This window comes from Rhinolophus hipposideros (genome assembly GCF_964194185.1).
Source record: "Rhinolophus hipposideros genome assembly, chromosome: 2".
In the NCBI taxonomy this organism is placed as follows: Eukaryota; Metazoa; Chordata; class Mammalia; order Chiroptera; family Rhinolophidae; genus Rhinolophus; species Rhinolophus hipposideros.
This window is the reverse complement of record NC_138048.1, coordinates 90271377-90295657: the sequence shown is the minus strand read 5'-3', so window position 1 is coordinate 90295657 and position 24281 is coordinate 90271377.

Below are 24281 nucleotides of genomic sequence, written 5' to 3'. Positions count from 1 at the left end.
TTCTTTATTGGAAGCCTAATTTTAAATCCTTCATCATTTCTAATGTAAGCATTACATACTGTAAATTTTCCTCTATGCACTGCTTTCAGTGCATCCAACACAGTTTGGTAAATTGTATTTTGATTTTCAATAAGTTCAAAATATTATTTAATTTCTCCTGAGACTTCATCTAAGATCCGTTTGGTATCTAGAAGTGTGTTCTTTAATCTCCAAATATTTGGGGATTCCAGCTATCTTTCTGTAATTGATTTCTAATTTAATTTTACTTTGGTCTGAGAGCATACTATGCATGATTTCCATTCTTTTCAATTTCTGGAGGTGAGTTTTGTAGCTCAGATGTGGTCTATCTTGGTGAATGTTCAATATGAACTTGATAAGCATGTGTATTCCATTGTTGGATGAAGTAGTCTATCCATGTCAATTAGATGAAGTTGATATATGATGCTGTTGGGGTCGAGTATATCCTGACTGATTTTCTACCCGCTTAATCTATCAATTATTGAGAGAGGTATTAAAGCCTCAAACAATAATAATGGATATGTCAATTTCTCCTTGCAGTGTTATCAGTTTCTGTGTCCTGCATTTTAACATTCTGCTGTTAAGATTTTTATGTATTCTTGGACAATTGACCACTTTGTCATGATGTAATGTCCCTCCTTGTCTCTGATATTTTTTTCTTATTCTAAAGACTGCTTTGACTGAAATTAATATAATTTCCTTTAGATTAGGGTTAACAGGGTACATATTTTTCTATCTTTCTGTATTTTTAACCGACCTGATCCTTTAAAGTGGTTTCTATGTAGTCTCTATTTTCTTGTCCATTTTTGCCAGGCTCTGTGTTTAGTTGGCATATTTTGACCATTCACATTGTAAATGATCATTGATATAGTTGAACATCAACCTTATTGCAACAATTGTCTAATCATTGCATTTTGTTTGTTTGTTTTTTGTTCCCCTTTTTAGGTTTTTTTTCTGGTTTTAATTGATCATGTTATATGATTAAGTTTGATTATCTTTCTTAGAATATCAACTATTCTTCTCTTTAAAAATCCTTTCACTGGTTGCCCTAGAGTTTGCAATATATATATATTTTTAAATTTATTGAGTCCACCTTCAAGTAATATTATACTAAATCATGTCTAGTGCAGGTGTCTGTGTCAGTGCAGATTATTCTCAATTCTTAACCTCCCATACACCATGCCATTAACTTGAAATAAGCAACTGTCTTTTAGATTAAAAAGAATAAGAAAAATAAAAATGTTATTTTAGTTTTATTCCTTGGCCAGTGGTTTTCCTTTCTCTATGTAAGTCCAAATTTCTTACCTTCACAATTTTTAATCTCCTTGGATATCTTTAAACATTTCTTTCAGGGCAGATCTGCTGGCAATGAATTCACTCAGTCTTTAATTGTCTGAAAGTGTCTTTGTTTTTTTCCACTTTGAATGAATAAGTTTGCTGCATATAGAATTCTGAGTTGTTGGGATTTTTTGTTTTAGTATTTTAAACATTTCACTTCACTATCTTCTTGCTTGGAAGTTCAGAAGAGAAATCCACTGCAATTTGTTCTTGTTCTTCGGTAGGTAAGGAGTTCCACTGCCCATCATGCCCCACACTTTCCCAGTTCTTTCTGTAGATTTTCTTTTTTTCATCTTTGGTTTCCTGTAGTTTGACTATGTTATGTCTAAATATAACTTTTTGGTATTTATCCTTTTAGGTGTTTTCTGAGCTTCCAAAATCTATTATTTCATGTCTACTTAATTTAGGAAAATTCTCAGCCAGTATTACTTCAAATATTACTTCTTCTCTGTTCTTTTCTTTCAGCATTCGATGTGCATATACATTTTGAAATTACTCCACTGATTGTACATATCTTGTCTACTGATGAACCCATCAAAGCTATTCTTCAATTATGTTACAGAACATCTAACATCTCTTTTTGTTTGTCTCTTAGAGTTTTGATCTCTCTGCTTGTATTACCTATCTATTCTTACTTGCAATCTACATTTTCAATAGGGGCATTATTATACTATACTATATATACTAACCACAGAAATTTTATTCTTTTTAAAATTTCTATTAAAATATAGCTAACATACAACATTATATTAGTTTTAGGTTTACATCAGTTATTCAACATGTATATGCCTAAAGAAGTGTTCACTATGATAAGTCCAGCAACCATCTGACACTTTACCATGCTATCACAATATTATTGACGATACCCCTTATGCTGTTTATTACAGCTCCATGACTTATTTGTTTTATACCTGAAAATTTGAACCTCTTATCCTCCTTGTACCTTTTCTCCCATTTTTAAATTTTTCAATTACAGTTAACATTCAATATTGCTTTATATTAAATTCAAGTGTAGAACATAATGATTAGACTTCATGTAATTTAAGAAATTATCTCCCTGACTACTCTAGTACCCACCTAGCACTACACATGGTTATTACCATATTATTGACTATATTCCCTAAGTTCTACCTTATATCCCTATGACTACTTTGTAACTACAAATTTGCACTTTTTAATCCCTTCACCTTTTCCACCCTGCCCCCCAACCACTTCACATGTTTCACCCCAGCAAATCTAGTGCCAATTTGGCACCATACATAGTTATTACAATATTATAGACTATATTCCTTATGCTATACCCTACATCCCTATGATTACTGTATAACAACCAATATGTACTTTTTAATCCCTTCCTCTGCTTCACTCATCCCCAACCCTCCTCTTATCTGACAACCATCAAAATGTTCTCTGTATCTATGGGTTGTTTCTATTTTGTTTCTTTTGTTCTTTAGATTCCACATATAAGCAAAATCTCATTGCATCTGTCGTTCCCTGTCTGACATACTCCACTCAGCGCAATACACTTCAGGTCCACCCATCGCAAATTCCCTTCTCTGGTCAAGGAATATTCCACTGTATTCTGGGGAGTGGGAGAGAGATAAGGGAAAGGAAGAGGCAAAAAGAAAAGTATACACGTGACTTCTATTCATCTTTTGTTATCAGTATATATTGAGTATTGCAATTCAAACACAGTGTTTTTTTTTTCCTTTCTTAAAATGTGTATACATTTTTTTGGCCTCCTCTGTATATGCACCACCTTTTCTTTATCCATTCTGCTATCAACAGACACCCAGGTGCCTCCACATCCCGGCCATTGCAGCAATACTGCAAAAAACATGGGTGCAAACATCCCCTCAAAGTAGCATTTGGGTTTTTATAGATAAACACCGTAAAATGGGATTACCAGGTCCTTGTGTGTCTTTTTATAGCCTTTGTTTTAGAGTGATTTTGTTTGGTATAAGTATTGCTAGTCCAGTTTTTGTTTGGTTTGGTTTCTTTCTATTTCAATTTTCATGAAATATCTTTCTCCATCCCTTTCAATCTGAAGTGAGTCTCTTGTTAGCAGCATATGTAAGGGTCTTGTTTTCGTATCCATTCTACCCCCCTACCTCTTTTTAGTGGAGCATTTAATACATTTGCATTAAAAATAATTGTGGATAGATGCATGACTATTGCCACTTCATTATTCATAATTTTGATTGCTTTCATCTTAAAGAAGTCCTTCTAACATTCCTTGTAATACTGGTTTGGTAATGATGAACTCCTTTAGCTTTTTCTTTTCTGGGAAGCCCTTTGATTTTTAATAATAGCCTTGCTGGGTAGAATAGTCCTGCTTGTAGGTCCTTGCTTTTCATCACATCAAATATTTTGTGCCAATCCCTTCTGGCCTGCAAAATTTCTGTTGAGAAATCAGCTGACAGTCTTATGGGAGCTCCCTTATAACTTACTACTTGCCTTTCTGTTGCTGCTCTTAAGATTCTCTCTTGTCTTTAACCATTGTCATTCTAATTATAATGTGTCTTGGTGTGGGCCAGTTTGGATTCATCTTGTTTGGGACGCTCTGTGCTTCCTGGACTTGTGTGTCTATTTGCTTCACCAGGTAAATTGTTTCCACCTTGCAAGCTTTCTCACATACATACACAAAAAAATTCACATAAAAGTGGTATTCTACTGAGTATACTTGCATCAACTCTACATTTTTTGAGAGTACAAACATTCACAATGTTTACTTGTAAATCCTAAAATACACTTACTACTCTGGGAAAAACAACTATGTTTACCACAAGATTTGCCTAATCCTACTATATTACTATACTCTCAGATGTTATATCTCTATATTAAAAACAGTTTGGTAAATATTACAGGATATTGAAATTAGAATTTTTAAGTGCCAAATCTCTGAGAAAAATCATCCATTTCAATTGTATTATCTGTTCTGGTTAGTGAAAATGATCAATTTCTCTTGGACTCTAAATTTTCTCCCGAGTTCAATATGGTGAGATCCTGTGATTTCTGTCATTAGTTATAAATTTTAGTCTCAATAATATAGCATTGCCTTCAGGGATAAGCTACATATTCATGAATGTTTGTTCAAATATCTTAAAACTACAACAATATTTAAAACTTCATTTTTTAATTTTGAAACGATTAGAATAAGTTGCAAAAATAGAAAGGTCTCATATGCCCTTCACCCTATTTCCAATTGCAACATCTTGCACAACTACAGAACAACATCACAATTAGAAAATTGATGTTAGTATAATCCATAGAATTTATTCAAACATTTTGTCATTTGCATGTGTGTGCGTTTGTGTGTGTGTGTGTGTGTTCCATGCAATTTTATTACATGAATAATACATGTAACTAATATAGTCAATATACAGAACTGTTCAGTCTCCCTAAAGACCTCTGCTAACTTTTTATAATTACATTCACTCTTTTTCCCTGCTCTGTCCGTGAACTCTGGTAACTACTAATATGTACTGCACTTGTATAAGTTCACCATTTCAAGACTATTATGTAGATTTGGGTTGCTGGGACAGTGCTTAGGTTACCATGTCTGGGACAAGAGCTGTAGCCAGAGCCAAAGCTGGGCCATCCCCACCACTTGCCAGGCAGTGAAGATGACAGCTGCCATCCTGGAAGGACAGTACCAACCACTGTGGCATGCCTCTTCCGCACCACTCTGGGATTTTATCTATGACCAGAAATTCCTGATGGAAGATAGAAATTCCTCTGTGGCCAACTTTCTCCCACTCATGGGATCTTTAAACGGTCACCATCCCTGCCAGTGATGAGCTTTCCATAGAAGCCAGCCAAAGCCCCCTAGGGAAGGGCTCAGACCATAAACCAGTAGGCGGTGAAGAGTCACAGTTTGAGAATGGCATTTAAATGACCAGCCATCAGACTGAGAAAAGTCACATCCCAGGCCCTATGAAAGTTATCAACCTGGGCAGATCAGGTGCAGCATTGGTCCCCCTAGGCCTTTCTTCAATAACTCAGCACACCTGTTCCCCCTTCCTCTTTGTGAACACCAGCATATACCTCTCTCCATTGAGGCAGGAGCTGCCAACTCAAGGAGAATGACTATAACAAAAGGCCAGGAATGATCTTCCTGCTCTTCCAGCCCCATCCTCTGGGTCATACCCACCTCCTTCCTCAGATTGGTGTGCAGTGGGAAAGCTCCCCTATCTTTCTTTCTCCAAGAGAGGAAATAAAAGCCACCTTCACCTCAGGGCAAAGGGGGTAGGGGTGGAGTGGAGAATGTTACATAAATAAATCAATAAACAATGTAACATTTTGGGATTGGCTTTTTTCACTCAATATAATTCTCTAGAGATCCTTCTAAGTTGTTGTGTTTACCAATACTACCATTTTATTGACGATACATAATAAGGATCTACCAGTTTATTTAACAATGTATTTGTTGAAAAAAATCTGAACAGATTATATTTTGAGGTTGTTATAAATACATTTACTGTGAACATTCAGGCACAGTTTTTTTGTGTGAACATATGTTTTCATTTCTCTAGGTTAATGCCAGGAGTGCAATTGTTGGGTTGTATAGGAGACTGATGCTTTTTTAAGCATATTTAAGAAACAACCGATTTTAAAATAAAACTATTTGGCTTATGGTTTTGTTTATTTAAATAAGGGAATATGCTTATAAGTTTCTTTTTATTATTTATTCATAGATAAACTTGGGAAAACATAGAATCTATTCTGTATTAAGTGTTCTAATCCCTAAACATGGTATATCATGTATTACTATTACTTAGATCTTCTTTTATTTCTTTCATTAACATTTTGTAGTTTTCAACATAAAAACCCTGTATGTCTTTTGTTAGGTTGATTCCTAAGTACTTCATCTTTTGATTAATTGCAACTATTATTGTGATTTGAATTTAGGTTTCCGTATACTCATTGCTAGTATATATAGAAGTATAGCTGAATTTTGTATGTTTACTTTAGCTTACTTATTAGTTTTTGAAATTTTTGTGCTCATTTCTTGGGATTTTCCACATATATTATCAAGTTATCTGCCAATAGGGAAAGTGTTCTTTCCTTCTTTCCAATCTGTATGTCTTTTGTTTTCTTTTTGCCTCCCTTCCCAGAATAAAACTTCCAGGAATATGTAGAGTAAGAGAGTTCAAAACAAATAGCCCTTCCTTGTTATTGATCTAAGAAGAAAACTTTCAGTTATTGATTATTTAATATGTCACCTCTAGTATTTTTGTAGATGTCCTTGACCAAGCTAAGTAAGTTTCTCTTTTTCTAATTTGTCCATTGTTTTAATAACTAGTGGTTGTTGATTTTGTCAAATACTTCTTTGATATCAATTGAAATAATCATATGATTTTCCTAATATCAGTTATTAATATGGTAAATTATACTGATTGATTTTTGAATACTAACCCACTTTGTATCATTAGAATAAAACCCACTTGCTCACAGTGATAGTTATATTACTTATTGCTACATTTGATTTGCTACACATTTCTTGAGATTTTTTTTTTTTATTAAATTTATTGAGGTGACAATTGTTAGTAAATTTACATAGATTTCAGGTGTACAATTCTGTATTACATCATCTATAAATCCCATTGTGTGTTCACCACCCAGAGTCAATTCTCCTTCCATCACCATATATTTGATTCCCCTTACCCTCATCACCCACCCCCACCCCCTTACCCTCTGGTAACCACTAAATTATTGTCTGTGTCTACGAGTTTTTCTTTCTCATTTGTTTGTCTTGTTCCTTTGTTTTTTTTGGTTTATATACCACATATCAGTGAAATCATAGGGTTCTCTGCTTTTTCTGTCTGACTTATTTCACTTAGCATTATACTCTCAAGATTCATCCATAGTGTCACAAATACTCCTATATCATCTTTCTTAAATGCCGAATAGTATTCCATTGTGTATATGTACCACAACTTCTTTATCCATTTATCTATCGAAGGACATTTTGATTGTTTCCATGTCTTGGCCACCATAAACAAAGCTGCAATGAACATTGGAGTACACGTGTCTCTATAGAGAAATGCTTTCAGATTTTTTGGGTAGATACCCAGGAGAGCGATTGCTGGGTCATATGGTAATTCTATTCGTAATTTCTTGAGGAACCTCCACACTGCCTTCCATAGCTGCTGCACCAGTCTGCATTCCCACCAATGGGAAGATGGTTCCTTTTTCTCCACAGCCACTCCAACACTTGTTACTATTTGTCTTGTTGATGAAAGCCATTCTGACTGGGGTGAGGTGATATCCCTTTGTGGTTTTCATTTGCATTTCTCTGATGATTAGCGATGTTGAGCATTTTTTCATGTCTATTTGCCATTTGTAAATCCTCTTTGGAGAAATGTCTCTTCAGGTCCTCTGTCCATTTTTCAATTGGGTTGTTTGTTTTTTTGTTGTTGAGTTTCATGAGTTCCTTGTATATTTTGGATATTAGACCCTTATCAGAGGCACTGTTTGCAAAAATCTTCTCCCATTCAGTTGGTTGCCTCATTATTTTGTCAATAGCTTCTTTTGCTGTGCAGAAGCTTTTCAGTTTCATATAATCCCATTCGTTTATTTTAGTTTTTACTTCCATTGCCTTTGGAGTCAAATTCATAAAATGCTCTTTGAACCCAAGGTCCATAAGTTTAGTACCTATGTTTTCTTCAATGCAGTTTATTGTGTCAGGTCTTATGCTTAAGTCTTTGATCCATTTTAATTAATTTTGGTACATGGTGACAGATAGCAGTCCAGTTTCATTCTTTTTTTTTACACTTATGTTCATAAGGAATACTGCTCTGTAGTTTTCTTTCTGCTGTTTGTTTGTTTGTTTGTTTGTTTGTTTGTTTTGAACTGCCCTCGTCTGATTTTGGACTCAGAGTATTACTGGATTTATAAAATGAATGGGGATATATCTCCTCCTCTTGTATCTTTGAATTCTTCCAGTATAAGGACTCCACATATCCAACTTGCTGTTCACCTATGAAGAAAACCAAAAACTTATTTTATCCATTAGGTTATGGAAAAACTATATTTCATACTGATAGGTCATAACAGAAACACTTTCAAAATGATTTTAAGAAAAACCCCAAGGCATGTTTGTTCTGTTTAAAATGGCTGGGAAGTACAGAAATGAAACAAAAGCCATAAATGGAGGTTGATTTACTTTATGAAGTCAAAGTTCCTCTGTGGTATTTGTCCCAATTTCAACACAATAACTTGAAAATCAAAAAACCTTGGCCTTCGATAAAAACTACAAAATGGCTAAAGCAAAATAGAGAAAACTTTCTTCCTTGGAATGTGAAGTTCCTTTTCTATTGAAAGTATATTTGTCTCCTTAATACCCTCATGGAAACTGAATGTTAAATATGTATCATGTGTCTCTCAGGGTTGCTTAGAGAATGTTACCGATTTTTTTTTTTAATTAGAATTTACAAATAGGGAAAAAACTATCTATTCAAATATTTTCAATATTGTATCCAGTACCAAGTTGTTAGTTTAAACAATATTACATCCAGTACCAAGTTTAAAAAATAAATGTAACATTTAAAAGAAACCAAACAAACTAAAGAAAATTATAATGCTGAGTGATAAGTAATGTTTTTATAGATAAGTAAACTTCGCTATACAAAGTGAAGTTTCTAACTGGAATGATAAGTAATCTACACAGATGTGAAGTTTCTCACTATAGAGGTTTTTGCTTAGAGAATAAAAATATGAGCAGTGAATTGGTAAAAATGCATGCTCATATAAAAAGATGCTTGAAGTAATTCTATAATAACAGCAAAATCAGTAAAAGGGCAAATGTATTTGGTGGCAAAACATGTTTATTTAACTAAAAAAAAGAAAAATTCAACTGATTTTTATCATTAATTTTCTACTTCCTAAATAAGCATATGCGTGAGAAAGTAAAAAGAAAGTAATGTTAGATATTCATCTAATTTTCCCTTTTAAGCTGAGTAGAACAGCATGCTAAAGTATATTTCTCTTGTGACCTGATGATTGGGACTAAAGCCTTGTCTTAGTTTGCTATTGTCACAATAATGCTATGACAAACACACACACAAAAAAAAACAAAAAAAAATAACCATTCCAAAAGGCACTATTTAAAACAATAATCATTTGTTCTCATGCATTTCCCAGTCAATTGAGGGGCAGTTGCCTAGACTGTGTTTGTTTGGTAGCTCTGCTGAGCTTTGTGGTTCTCTTGTATGTGTGCGGGGTCTTAGCCAGGGTTCTGATCTAGATTGTGCGCAGAGGGAGCAGCATGATTGTCAATTCCATGAGTCTTTCTTCCCCTCCTGAGGAAACAGACGGCACCAGGCATGTTTTATAGATTTCAGATGTTCTTGAATAGGTGCAATCGTGCAAACATCAATTTTCAAGCCTGAGCTTCCTTTTCCTCCTCCTTCTCCTCCTCCTCGTCCTCCTCTCCCCCCCTCTTCCTCCTAACCTGGGACTGTGCAAGGCATTAACACAACTTACTATGAAATGCATCAAGCATACAAACAAGCAGAGGGAATAATACCACCTCAAACACCTCACCTCTACTGGCTTGCTTCTTGAATAACCATCCCAAAAGCAAGTTACATAGCTGAACTTTGAGTCTAGGGGTGGGGAACTGTGTCCCATTCAAGTTGCATGGCAGAGAATGTGAGTGTATAATCCTGTTACTAAAGAAGGGTGGAACATTGAAATAATATTCATTGTACTGACCCAAAGCTTAAAACATAACTAGATAGTAGATATGTTTATCTGTTATTTTAAGGAGAACTACCAAGTTGTCCTCATATACAACTTAATAGGATCCCCATTAATACATATGAGCTAGACCCAAGGGAAATCCTGATAGAGATGGGAATGATTATACAAAATGGAGTCAGGTACCTCATTTTCTGGTTTGGTTCTTGGGTTTATATACTGGAACAGATTATCCTCTTTTTTGTGATTATTTGAAAAGGAAAATAAGACAAATTGAAGGAGATGGCAGATGAGACAGAGAAGTCTCTATTGTCAGGCTGTATATCATCATGTAGTAAGAAAAACATACTATGAGGGTTAATTTAATGTTAACTTGACTGTTCCACAGGGTGCCCAGACATTTGGTCCAACATTTTTCTGAGTGTGTCTATGAGTGTTTTTGTTTGTTTGCTTGTGATTAACATTTGAATCACTAGACTAAGTAAAACAGATTATCCAGCCTAATTTGGCTGTCCCTCAACTAATCAATTTCAGACCTTAATATAACCAAAAAGATTCTTTGTAAGAGGAAACCTCCCTCCACTTGACTGTCTCTAGCTGGGACACTGGTCTTCTGCCTTCAGACTCAGATTTGAACTCAAACTACCATACCATCAGCTTTCTTGGGTCTTCAGCCTGCCAATGCAAAGTGTCGGACTTTTCAGCTTCTGTAATTGCGTGAGCCAATTTCTTGTAATAAATCATACATGTTACATACAATATGTATTGTTTCTCTGGAGAACCCCAAATAATACAAGTACATTGGACACTGAAGAAGTTAGTCATTAGGGCAAGCTATTAAGAAATCTGGTTGTTAAGAAAAGGGCCTCTACACTGGCTGTATCACAAAAATTGTAGGTGAGAAGAAGTGAAGCTGGAGTAACTAAAAACCTATGAAATAATAAGGAGGTCCTTCACATGAGGGTTTTCAAAGAAGCTCATATTTGTGCAACTTTGAGAAACCAAACATTTAGCTCCATGGTGCTTTAAGGATATCATGAACTAAGAAATAATAGCCAAGAAGAATAAATTCACCATGAGTTAGGAAAGAATTTCACTGTTTTCTTAACCCCTTCCCTGAATCCTAAATGCTCCAAAGTTTGGAAGCATACTGAAGAGAAAATTGTGATGGAAGGAAAGTTAACATCACGTCTTTTTATTATGTGTTTTCTAAGGTTTCAGGCCTCCCTGAATTCTAGAGAAAGAGAAGAAGAGATGTGAGCAATGTCAATTTCAAATGGTTAACTTTCATGTAATTTTTTTAAAGCTAAGTTTCTGGAAAGTTAATAGAGTGTGTCCAAGGACAGGAAAGGGGATTTTTGAAAGCATGGTCAAAAGCAAAGATTGGAAAAAAATTAAAACATCATGGTTGTACCCGTTTGACAAGTAAGGGACTATTGCCCAAGACTGATTTGGTCTCCTGAATAGCTCCATGAAAATGTGCTACAACCAAGAGTAAGAAAATTGATTCACTGGAGAGCTGAAGGCAACAAATCAAGTAACTCATTGATCACACTGCATTAGCCACAGAGCCATGACTTAGATCGTGGTACCTGGCCATGCCAAAAAAGGGACAAATGTTCCTTCAACTATAAATATTCAGCTGGCAAATAGGGCTGAAGCCAAGGGTCATGATGTCATTTCATTATGCTATTGAAACCAGCCCTGGGTAGTGACAGGGAAAGGCCTGGTGTTTCAAACATCATGCAGTCTAAACAGCAGTTTAAAAGGACGAATTTCTTCCCTAAACACTGAAGTCTTTCTCTGCTACCCAATCTGCAATGAGAAACAGAGACTTATAACTCTATGATTGCTTCTTTCTCCTGTATGCACCTATTTATATATTTTCCCTAGAAAATCCGAACTCTATTTTTCCCTTAGTTAATGACAACTCATATTTTAAGAATAAAGCACTCCACTATTGCATTCGATCCAATGTGACTTCCAGCTTGCCTCCTTCTCTCCCATCCAAATCTGTGACTAATGCTCTTTTATTTGCTTTCATTTCAATAGAGGTTTCCCTCTGTCAAAGCATCTGTAACATGAATTTGTTAGTAACACTGTTCCCTTGTTTTCATGCTTTATTCATGTACTGTATTTTCTGGTTCTCCCGCAATCAGAAATTTAAGGTTAGCAAATATGTTCAATTCTCTTATATTCTTAGTGGCTACCAGGTACTTGAAATATAGTAGAAGCTCAATGTATTTGGGTAGAAGCAGTGGTTTAGGTTTTCCTTTTTGAGCACCTACTTCGTGTTAACCACTGTGCTGAATGACTTACATATGTACTCATAATATCTTGCACAACAAACCTAGTATACTATTAGAATATGTTTTAATTATCTGCTTAGCATGTATCCCTGCTTCCTTTCTGCCACCAGAGAGCCCAGTATATTTGGAGCCCCACCACACTGAGTACTTTCTGAGCTTAGCTAGCCATTATCGTTTCAATACAATTGTCAGAGGATAGATTAAATGTGAGATGTGTGATGCAATTCTGTATGGAGTATAATCAGTAGAAGCTTTTTGTAAGGCTCCTGGGAAGGGTTTTTTTGACCCTATAAAGCAATGAAGTAAAAGACCAACTTCTAGAATTACTACACTATCTTTAATGAATAAAGATTACTAAACCAGTTGGAATATAAAATAGTAGAACAACAACAACAAATGAAAGCAAAATGGGTCTCTGCTAAAGCAAACAAGTCACAGAATTAAATTCTGGAGCCATATTTACCTCAGATCTTGATATGATATATGACAATAATTTTCTACTTCTTTTTTTTTTTTTAAATTGAAGGCTAACTTACATTATTTTTTCTCACATTTCATATGTGGGTATATTGATATCCAGAGCTTCAGTAAACCATTTATTTAGGCAACAGAAGAACAGGAATTCAAATCCACATCTCTCGTTCTAAGACCATTGTTTTTTCATGGCACAATAGGACTCTTGAGGCATCTCAGCAAGCTAGAAAGTGGCTGCACTAATTCCAGTGCAATGTTGTCTGTTTTTCTAAGCTTAGCTACATAAGACACAAACAAAAATAGCATGTCTCATACACTTGTAGAAACCTCACCTAGTTCTTCCATTAAATAGACACCGATATCAAAACAAAACCCTATCACCAAGTTAATCATTTTTAACTATCTCTATTTTTAAGTTAATACGTGATACAATTTTTATCCTTGACTAGCCTGGGCATTGTTACCTTATTAAAAAAAATAATAATATTTAAAAGAAATATTTTAATGATGACTTCACATGTGAATAATAAGGTTAATTATTTACTCTGTAGTGTAGTAGGATTCCCAGCATGGATTTATGAGTAACAAAGTTGATACAAAGCACTGAAGGGATACATGGGAGGATACATATATATAAGACACTGGTCTTCCCAATACATAGTTATTAAGAGTACATTACTCTGGTGGGGGTTGGGAGATGAGGGAAAGGGTGATCCAATATATGGTGATGGAAGGAGAGCTGACTCTGGGTGATGAACACACGACGGGATTTATAGATGATGTAATACAGAATTGTACACCTGAAATCTATGTAATTTCACTAACAATTGTCACCCCAATAAGTTAAAAAAAAAGAGTACATTACTCCCTGTGAATAATAAAAACGGTGTGTTACAGAGCAGAATAAATGAACTCTAAAAGACGGTATGCATGGAAAAAAAAATAAGCCAGTAAATCACTTTGCATTTCAGAAAGATACAAATGTTAAGAAAAATGAATTTAAAACTAGAAAGCTCATCAGAATGAGAAAGCAGCAAAAATGTATCAAGGAGATATATGCAATGACATATTCTCGCCATATCTCTTTTTCAAGTGGTCATAAATCAAGTACTAAAAGGAAGACCAGACTATTTAGTGAAAGTACATGGCAGATTGGTTATAAATTTGGGATATATGTAAAATAAGAAAGAAAAGAAAGACAATTTTACACATAGTTAACTGTATGAAAAGGTCTGCCTCTGAGAAATGACATTAACTGCACAGCAGCGCTTATCACAGTGAAAATGGATCATCCAGAAAGCAAAGGGTTTCTATTAGACTGTTGCTGGTTCTCGACTTCCAAGCAAGAAGCTGAAATTGCATTCGCAGTATTCCCTAGAGCATTTCTTGCTTCTATCATTTTGGTCTTGGCTGCACTAACAGTGCAGCTTTACACAGTCCTTTGCTTTATGAAAAGCTCAAAGAGGGTAATTGAGTACAAGGGACGAAAGAATTCACTTCAAGGTTATGCTCAAACTATTTAACATTGAATTTACCAATGAGAAATCTGTTGGTTGGTAGCAAAGTTGCACTAAGCAAAATAAATGAGCTCTTTGAGGTAAATGGTAAAGTTCTATATAGACACTGGAATTCACAAAGAATAATTGATAGATGCAGCAAGTAATGGGAACTGTTCTATGTAGCCTAAATAGCATTCAATAAAAATACTACAGACAGAATAAGAACTTAAAAGGAAGTATATGACAAACTGTCAATAATCAATATGTAATAACTGTATATAAATAAATCCCGTACATGTATGAATGAGCTGTGGAAGATTATCATTCCTTCTAGATAATTAATAAACAGAAGCAAATGGCAATGAACAGTAATCTCAGTTTAGATAATTGGTACCCTACTATGAATGTACTACTCTATAGAGGGGCCAGACAGTCTAACAAGGAAGAGTAACACTTGGTAATTAAAGGAAGGAAATAATGCTAAATTGTTGGAATTTGTTTGAAATTGAGATAAGAATTGTCTTTTCCTAATTCCCATCAAATATCTCAGCTTGTTATAGAAATAAACTATCATGTGGACTAAAGCCAATTTCCTGATGGCTACACGAAAAGATTGAATGTTATTTGTTCCGTATCATTTGATTATTAAAAGAATTCAATTTTTAAGAAATCTCACCTTGTATTACAATCCAAATGAAGACAACGTTTTTCAGCTCATATAATGGATGATGCAATGTGCAATTTTACATTTTCAGAAGCAGCACAAACAAACCTGTCCTTGAAGAGAATTTTACACATTCAGAAAAAGGAAGCTATCAGAACAGAACTCGATAGCGTTTCATTTTTGGAGGAATAAGTAATTGCCTGCACAACAGTGCAGACTGTGGAACCCTTGCAAGAAATAGGCATGGGGCAGCTATAATGAGACCCCATCAATGGGTTCAAAGAAGTCAGGCTAACCTCATGGGTATAGTATTCAAGTCAGCAGATTCATATAACAAGACTAATAGGCACAACTTGTCCACTACACTGAAATCATTAGACTGAGGCTAAAATGAGCCCGTTACTATGATGTAACAGCAACATTCAAAGAACTGAGTAAAATTAAATGAACAAACAAACATGCCAACACTTCTCAGTTATTTTGTTGCAACCTTGTCTGTCCCTGATGTATTCTAGATCAGCGCCCTGTTTGGACGCTCACAAATGTATCCTCGGGTGTGTTGTTCAGCTTTGTAAGTCAATGCCATTAATCAGTGGCTACAGTTTGAGAATCTGAACTGTTCCAAGTTAAAAAGTTAAATTCCCTAATACAGAGGCAATTTCAATTTCATTTAATACAGCATGTTTTTGGGGGGAAGAAAAGGGAGTGAAACTTAGCTTATCGTGTCAGTCTATCTTGAAATAGTACTGAACTTTAAACTTTATACTAAGCAGAGATGATATTTAAATTGTTGGCATAATTTGATGACAGTAGTAAGAAACTCAAAGGTAATTAAAGCCTCATTAGATTACCAATGGTATAGTAATCTGTCCCATCTCACTTTCAATAAAACATATCGACTTAGTGATAGATTTATACTAATGTTATTTTAAGGTTACAGCTCCTTTTGTGAAGAAAATGGGTGGAAAAGAAGGGAAACATCCTTCATTTTTCTGTATTATTCGTGATTTGAACACTCCATTAATCATACAACTGCACTGTTTCCCCCCAAGAAGGGAGTTGAGCATTCAACTTTTAAAAAATAGACATTTCATGTTCTTAAGAAGTAAAATTCTGACAGCTTCATAACATTTCCAAATAACCCGATTAATGTTTCTCATATGTAATTTATAAGCATTGAGGGGGGGAAATGAAGAAAAAAAAGGTCATTGTTTTATTCTCCTTTTATTTGTACTGCTGCATTGACACCTCATCACAGCTGTGTCACTGTTTTCATAGAAAAGTTTTTCTGACATTAACTGAAACAAAACTTTAATGTTTCCTTAATTTCTATCAAAGGTAACACAGGTGGTAATGCACCTGTGATTCCATAATCATACATCTTAAATTGAAGAAATAAATACCGTTTGCAATTGGCTAATTTAATATAACAGTTGACACCACTCTTGCGACATCAACCAATTTTAATTGAAGTCTGTATTAACTGTGAGTTTTAACATTGAATAGAATGAAAACATGTGCCATAATGATCCGGGAAATTTTTCCAGGAAATTCTTGGGTATTAAGTCAACTCCCCATCTTCCCCTCCCCCAATAACTAAAGAAATTAGATACATGAAAACCTGCCCCTAAATATCTTATTAGGTTTGTGAAATTTTCTACCACTGCTTTCACTTAGAAAATCAATATTTATCTTTTCCTATTAGAATACAGTGTAATGATTTACCAAAACTTTTCCAACACATTTTTCAAACCAGTCAAACAAAACCAAAAAATATTATTTACTGGCTAAGATTTCTCATATTCAAAGTCAAAATTTTGGGTTTCCATACAGTAGTTTTCTAGCTATGTGAAATCACAAAACATAACTCTCAATCTCTGGGCTTTCCGGTCCTCATCTGTAAAGTGCCTATTCCTGTGAGATATATTTGACAACTCAAACGTGTTTTTTTGTTTTCCAAATGAGAATTTCTTCACTGTTGCAGAGGTCCAAAGTGGGAGAGCAAAATGAATGGTGAGTGTGTACTTAGAAAGTGGAGGTTGTAATCTGGTTTCCATTGATTGGAAATCTCTTGATAGAGAAGATGTCAAGTTTACATTCACAAAATGGACTTTCTCTCCCAAAAGAGATCCATGTAATAGTAGTCCAACGAATGACAAAGATTTCAATATTGATATCCAAGTAAATTAAATTCACTGCTTTCCTCTTTTACATTATAAATCTGACCTATCTTTTTGCCTACAGTAAGAGATTCATGTCAGTGAAATCTGGTTTTCTTTTCACAAAGCAAGATTATGTAATAGAATTAACACAAAATAGGTCTTAAAAATACTAGAGTTTTTGCTGTTATTTCATTCCTTTGGGAGAGTTAAGACTAGGAAATCAATTGACATCAAAGTAATGGTTTAAGGCTTGCCTTAAAGAAGGGAAATCAAGTAATTATTTGGAATTAAGAACATAAGGTAAGACCTTGGTCAAATCTATATTACTGTAACATGTATGCTATAATGCATGTGCTGAGTAAATAAAGTTACCTTATTGCTAGAAGTAAATTTGTTCATGAATATAAAAATAATGAATCAGTACCATGAACCTTATACTCATAAGTTTCTTCTCACCTGTAAAAATATACGTTTGTTTATATTATAATATTAAAACTATAATCTTGGTGTTTATTTTACACAGTATTATATTTTTACCATGATGCTCATGTTTCACTCTCATAAAGGGCACATGTGTCAGGTGTAATAAATATAATGTTATTAAAAGAAGCAGAGGATAATATATCACATTAACAAGTGTGGGTTTGTTTAAGAACTCTGTGTAGTGTTTATGTACAGAAGAGGTGAATTGTGTTTAGACTAAATAACATTTAAAAGTTTATTATTAAGAGTCATGGTAAATATTTACAATTAATTCTATAGCAGGAAAATATGTTTTAATGGAAGGTGCCAATTACTTTACATATTGATTTTACAAAAGCAGAAAATTCATCAATCCCTAAAATGCAATCAGTAAATAATTAGAAATATCCTCCTTTAAAGTGTAGAAAAGCCTATAGGATATTGTAATTTCTGTTGAGATTCTATAAATAGTTTTCTTTAGATGTTGCTGTGTTTCTAATTTACTGGAAGTTTTCTTATTACATGCTACAGAGATTCTAAATAATTAAATGTAATCAGATGTAATATCAGACTTTAATAATCAGTGTCAGTAACTAATATGTTTTACACATGCTACATGAACTATACAGCCATTGAAAGATGTATTAAACAAAGTGGAATTTCTAATTTTACTCTTGAAATTAAAACATATTTTGTCCTGTAGGACTTGTAAGTCTTCAACAAACATGGTGAAAATGCTTCTGTATTTAAAAGAATATGCTTATACACATCAATCTATAAAAGCAGGATTTCTTATAAATCACACTAGTATCCTCAAAAATATTAGATAAGTCAGTGGTTAGTCATTGGTCCTGCCGAATCTTTCCATAAGCCCAATAAACATTCCATAAGCAGTAGACTATGAAAGTACCTAGTTAAACACAGGAGATAAACTACCAAACAATTCAAATGTATTGATATTTCATGTGGATTTTTAAAAATTAAATTTTTATATCACACTGTTTTCTGAGTCTACAAAATTGAGGAAATACAAATCATCTGCTCTATCAGTACCCAAATAGAAGGAGACTCATACACATTTCTTTTGACATGTTCCTCAAAGTTTAGTACATGCATAAGATGGTATGCATCTCTAAATGTATAAGGTTTATATTATTTATATAATTATGTTTCTATTACAAACAGTTTTGGGAATATGGCTATTTCTGGATTAAGACACACTTTATCGTGGTGACATAATTCATTTCAATATATGTTACAGTATTTTATTTATGAATAGACATAGTATAATTAGTAATTACCTATCTAGAGACTAGTTATGATGGAAATATGTATTCAATAACATTGTTCAGAATTGCAAAGATTAAAGCAATAATTTACTTAGACACCGCTGTACCATCTGATAATTTATATTCTATCTACTTCCAAAACATGCATGTTTAGGGGTTTCCAGTTGTTGCTCACCACTACTCTTCCTCTTGCATATATTTGTAGCTGAAGAGTCAGCCCATTATAAATGTGCAACAACCACACTGGAGAAACATTATTAATTTCTTCCATTCCATCATCTGACATCTGCATTATATAATAACTCTATTATCCTTCAAAGTTTTGGCCAGATCTTAATCCAATACCTCTAAGCTGTAACCCCTGGTGAAACTGAGTCTAGATTTTGAGCCTTCTTGTCTACACTTCTGCCTGATGAATGAATAACCTTCTACTTTCCTTGCTAAGACTAGAGCCCTATCTTGAATTTCAGTCTGCTCATCTGCGGTCTTTTTCCCCATGGCCTGAAACCTGACCAACATACTTCTAACAACTTCTTGGCATTCCACTTCACAGAAGATGGTCTTGAAACCAAATACAACCAACCCTCTTCTTGCCATGGAGTATAACTTGTAGAACTAGCTTCAGTGGAGAAACCCATCACTGAAGTTTGCAGGGATAATATTGTTGAGTTGTATCATATAAAGTTTGTCTTGAAGTTTCATGTAGTTTCCACAATCCCTATCAATTCATTCCTATTTTGTTTTTCATATTTATTTCAAACAGAGGATTGCACAATCCCAATGGAGCTTTAACAAATACATTTTCATCTTTTTTCTTACCTATTCCTACTTTTCTCTATACTGCAAAATTCATATTCATTTATCAATCACACAACAGATGATTCCTTGTTCCTTGTCCACACCAAAGATAATGGGAATAAAAATGTATATTAAACTACTTAATGTGTACATGAGTAATGACTAGAGACAGGCAGTATCTGCTATTGATTGAAAACAAATTATTGGTTAATTTCAATTATAATTTTGTACATTATATTAAAAGCAGTCTCTTTAAGCTAAATTAGAATCAAGATGGACTTTTCAAAATGACCTTTGTCCTATAAAATGTTTCTTTATATCTCAATTTGTGTCCTGTCTTTAAGGACACAAATTGAGCAAATCAAATCCACATAATAATTACCCAATCACATGATTAATTCAACTGGAAACATATGCACATTTCTGTAACTGCCATTTAAGTGTGCATATGTATCTTAGTAGCAACTCCTTCCACCCTTTTTAATCAATTCATACATTCACTGCCTTTAATTGTGTTAGAGCTTGTATTTTATGACCTTCCTACCATACTGCAGGCTGTCTAAGCATCAATTTACATCTTAAGTTTTGGTCAGATGTAAGTGTGTACTTATTGGAATGCAAACTTTCTTAGTCAGTTAATTGCAATCACCAAGAAAACATTGGATTTTTTTTTTTTTAAGAATCCACAATTATTACTATATGCTTATTCAGGATTATTAAGGTCAAGAAAAATGATAAGAAACAATGGAGTGATGTTCAAAGAGAACTGCAGATTTACAGCTTCAGTATCAACACAAAAAGAACTCAGAAGTCACCCCTGTCTTTACAACAAGGACAGGCTAAACCAACACAAAAATAAATAGATGACTTCTTGGACTCGGAGAACTAAGGTCCCAGGGCAAGTTGTTACCCTGAGATCTGGAGAAGTGATGAATCCAGAGAGTCATCCCGACAATCTGCTAAAACGGTAATTTTGACAAGTTTCAGGAGGCTGAGTTTGAACTAACATGATCATTCAAAATGCTTAGGAAGCTGCCATATTTTCATTTGTTTTATCCTCAGAAACCCTACCAGGTTTTCCCTGGGAAGATCTTAGAAAAACGTCCTATTGCTCTGGCTCTTCCCAAGTTACATCCTTTTATATTAAACCGGTAGTCTAGTATATAAAATGTGTCTCTGAGTTCTGTGCACCGCTCTAGCCAATTAATAGAATCCAAGGAAAAGTTCATGAAGACCCCTGATTTATAGCCAGTCTGTAGCCAAGACCCTTGTAATGTTAATGCCCCTAAGGTTTGGGGCAGCTACAATTAGATAATTTGATTCTTAATTAGGCCTGTGTTCACATTTTAAGTGCTCTTTTTGCTCCACTCCTTTCGTTTTCACAATATAATTTTGTGTTGCTGCGTCTCTTTATCACGCAGGAGGAGATAACTTGAGGAGGGTCTTGAAGGGAATTTAGGAGTTTGTTTTTCGAAGGAGGGACCGTCTCCAAAGTAGTTGCAACCAGCTGCTGGTGCCAAGGGTCTGATGTGAAAAAGTGTTATTTATGATGAAAGAAACACAGACTTCTCTTGCAGTTCCCTGGAAGTCCCCCTGTACTTCCTCCCCTTCAAAACTCCTCTGCATGGTATAGAACCTTGGAGGTGATCTTTGGACACGAGTTTGCCATCTTCCCAGGCTGCTGACTTCCTGAATAGAGCAACTTTTCCTTTCCATCCAACACATTTCTTGAGTATTGGCTTTTGAGCAGTGAGCAGCCAAACTTGTGTTTTGTTTTTTTCTGTTTTTTTGTTTGTTGTTGTTTATTTGTTTTTGTTTTGGTAACAAGTCAATCAGAAGCATAGGTGACAACCTGGGCTTGCTACTTGCATATATAATGAGGGGAGGGGCAGTCTTGAGGAACTAAACCTTTAACCGATGGAATCTGATGCTATCCCCCAATAGATAGTGTCAGAAATTAGTTAAATTGAGTTAAATTGTAGGGCACCTGACTCATGTTCAACAGTTGTTTGTTGGTGTGGGAGGAAACCCCCAACACACATGTTGGAATTGGTACCAAATCCTATTTAATGCACTTCCAAAAAGCAAGGGTGAGATAGACATAGAATAAAAACTTCCATTCGAAAAGGAAGACAAAGGAAAGAAGACAGGAGTGACAGGTTCCAAGCCTGTCTAAAAACCAGTGGAGCAAATTTCATTAGACCTTAAGGCTTCACAATAATCCTATTTGACTTGATAGTCTGATCTGCAGACCCAGTGGAGCAGAGTATTGCCTTAGGGACATTCTACGGTGGCAGTCTGGCCCCCACAGCTTTGCCAGGCAAGGGATGGATCCACAGCTTTGGGTGTATTGCTCTCAAAGCATCCGTGGCTCTCAGGGCCTGGGGTCCCAAGACTTCAGCTCTCTTGGGAGTCCCTGTTCAATGAAACCTAGGTGGAGGCAGCCATACTCCACCCCACAGCTCTGCTAGAAAAAGCCCATATCACACAAGGACTGCTGGAGCCACACTTAGGGTGGCGAAGGACTTTGGTGCTAGATTGCAAGGAGCAGAGCCTGTGGTATGAGGCAGTGCTGGTCTAAGCACCCCAAAGCTCCACAGGTTGTGGTACCCACTCCTTTGAAAACACTTTGCCTTTAAGGTGGTCCTCGAGCACAGGGGCCTATACTTGGTAGGGCAGCCCTAATAATTTCTGAATTGCCTTCATTGTCATTCTTTCTTTGTCTTGAACAATAGCTTCTGACAGTCTGTTGAGATGGCTAATCCATGCTAATCTTATCAAATGGTAGTTTGGCTACCAGTATAGATAGGCTGAGAATTTTTCAAATCTTTCAGCTCTACTTCCTTTTGATTAACAATTATGTTTTTAAATCACTTTCTTCTCTCCCATTTTACTAATTAGCAGTCAACAGAAACAAGGCTGCTCTTTTAACACTTTGCTTAGAAATTTCTTCAGCCAAATATCCAATTTTATCACTTGCAAGTTCTACTTTCCACAAAACACACTAGCGTATGAACACAATTCACGGTTCTGTTTTGTTTTGTTTTGTTTTGTTTTGGTCACTTTATAACAAGGATTTTCTCCCTGTTTAAGTGCCCCCCCACCCTAGTTTTCAATAATATGTTCTTCATTTCCATCTGAGACCTCACCAGAATGGACTTTATCATCCACATTTCTACCAAAGTCATAATAGTAATGAGATACTGGGTGATTGTAGCACATGAAAAAGTGAAATGCATCAGTGATTTGCAACAATTTTCCATAGTACCAAAAAATTCAAAATTTGAAAAAACAATTTTTCAGTAATTTTATTTTAGCATCTCTCAAAATGTTTTTCTATATTTGTCTAATAAATATTTGTGTATAATCTACTTTGTGCCAGACTCTCTTTCCTGGAAAACATGGTTAATAAGTATTTATTCTCATTCACTTTACATTCAGTGGGAGACAGATAATGGTAGTAAATGAGATTTGGTTCCCTAGTAAAATAATCATTAAAAAACCAAAACAAACCAAAATCAGGTAACAAGATAGAGTTACATGTAGTATGCATAAAACATATTCATGGCTTAGAAGTGCCTCTTGAAGAAAGTAACAAGGTGAGAAAACTACAGGTACAAATGCACAGAGGTTGGAAGAAAAACACAATTCAATGTGGAGGCAGGATAGAGGCATTCTGTCATTTCGATAGCAACTTTGAAACCAATGAACTGGCATTACCAGAATCCATTTTACGTGTTTGGTTGAGGTTGGGTTGAACATGGAAGAAAGGAAGGAGGGAAGGAGAGAAGGAAAGGAAGGAGGAAGGAAGAAAGAAGGAAAGGAAACGCAGGGAGAAAAGAAAGGTTTCCGGTCAGTTTGAAATAGGAAAGAGCAAGCAATAATTGCTAACAAATATTACAGTTATGGTCCTGAAAAAGTTATACCCTATGGTGTAGATTTTATTTTACACTTTTGCAAATATGGCCATTTCAAACTAAACCATGACAAAAGGTAAAGGTAATAAGAAAAACAAAAACAAAATACAAATTTCAATTAATGGATGTTCTTCTCATTTAAAACTGAAAAAGTAGAAAGGAATAGTGATAAAAATCTGAGGAAGAACATAGCCCTGGGAAGTAAGAGAGCAGGTGAACCCTGAAGAGAAGAAACTGAAAGGAGGTGGAGGGGGTGGCAGTTCCGATTAGTGGAATCCTAATAATTTGCATCATGTTTCTCCATGATCAGAAGAGAGGCCTGAAGGAAACTTCCATGGCTAATTGCCATGAACTATGTTTAATTTAATAAAGTCACAGCTGCAGTGCTCTTCAACAGGGAAATCTCCTGGGTCTGCATTGCTTGAGGGGGTTGATATCCACAAAAACCACATCATTTCCTTGCCTGAAAATTAACTTAAAGGTAAAGTTTCTAGAAAAATAAAAGGTTTCATGATTTTAGGTACTGAATGCAGTGAGTTTGATTTAGGATTAACATTTAATAGCTGCATGAGTTACACTATTTCCTTGGCTCAAGCTAAACACATTTTAAATTTTGAAAAGGATAAAATGTAAGCATTATTGAGCATG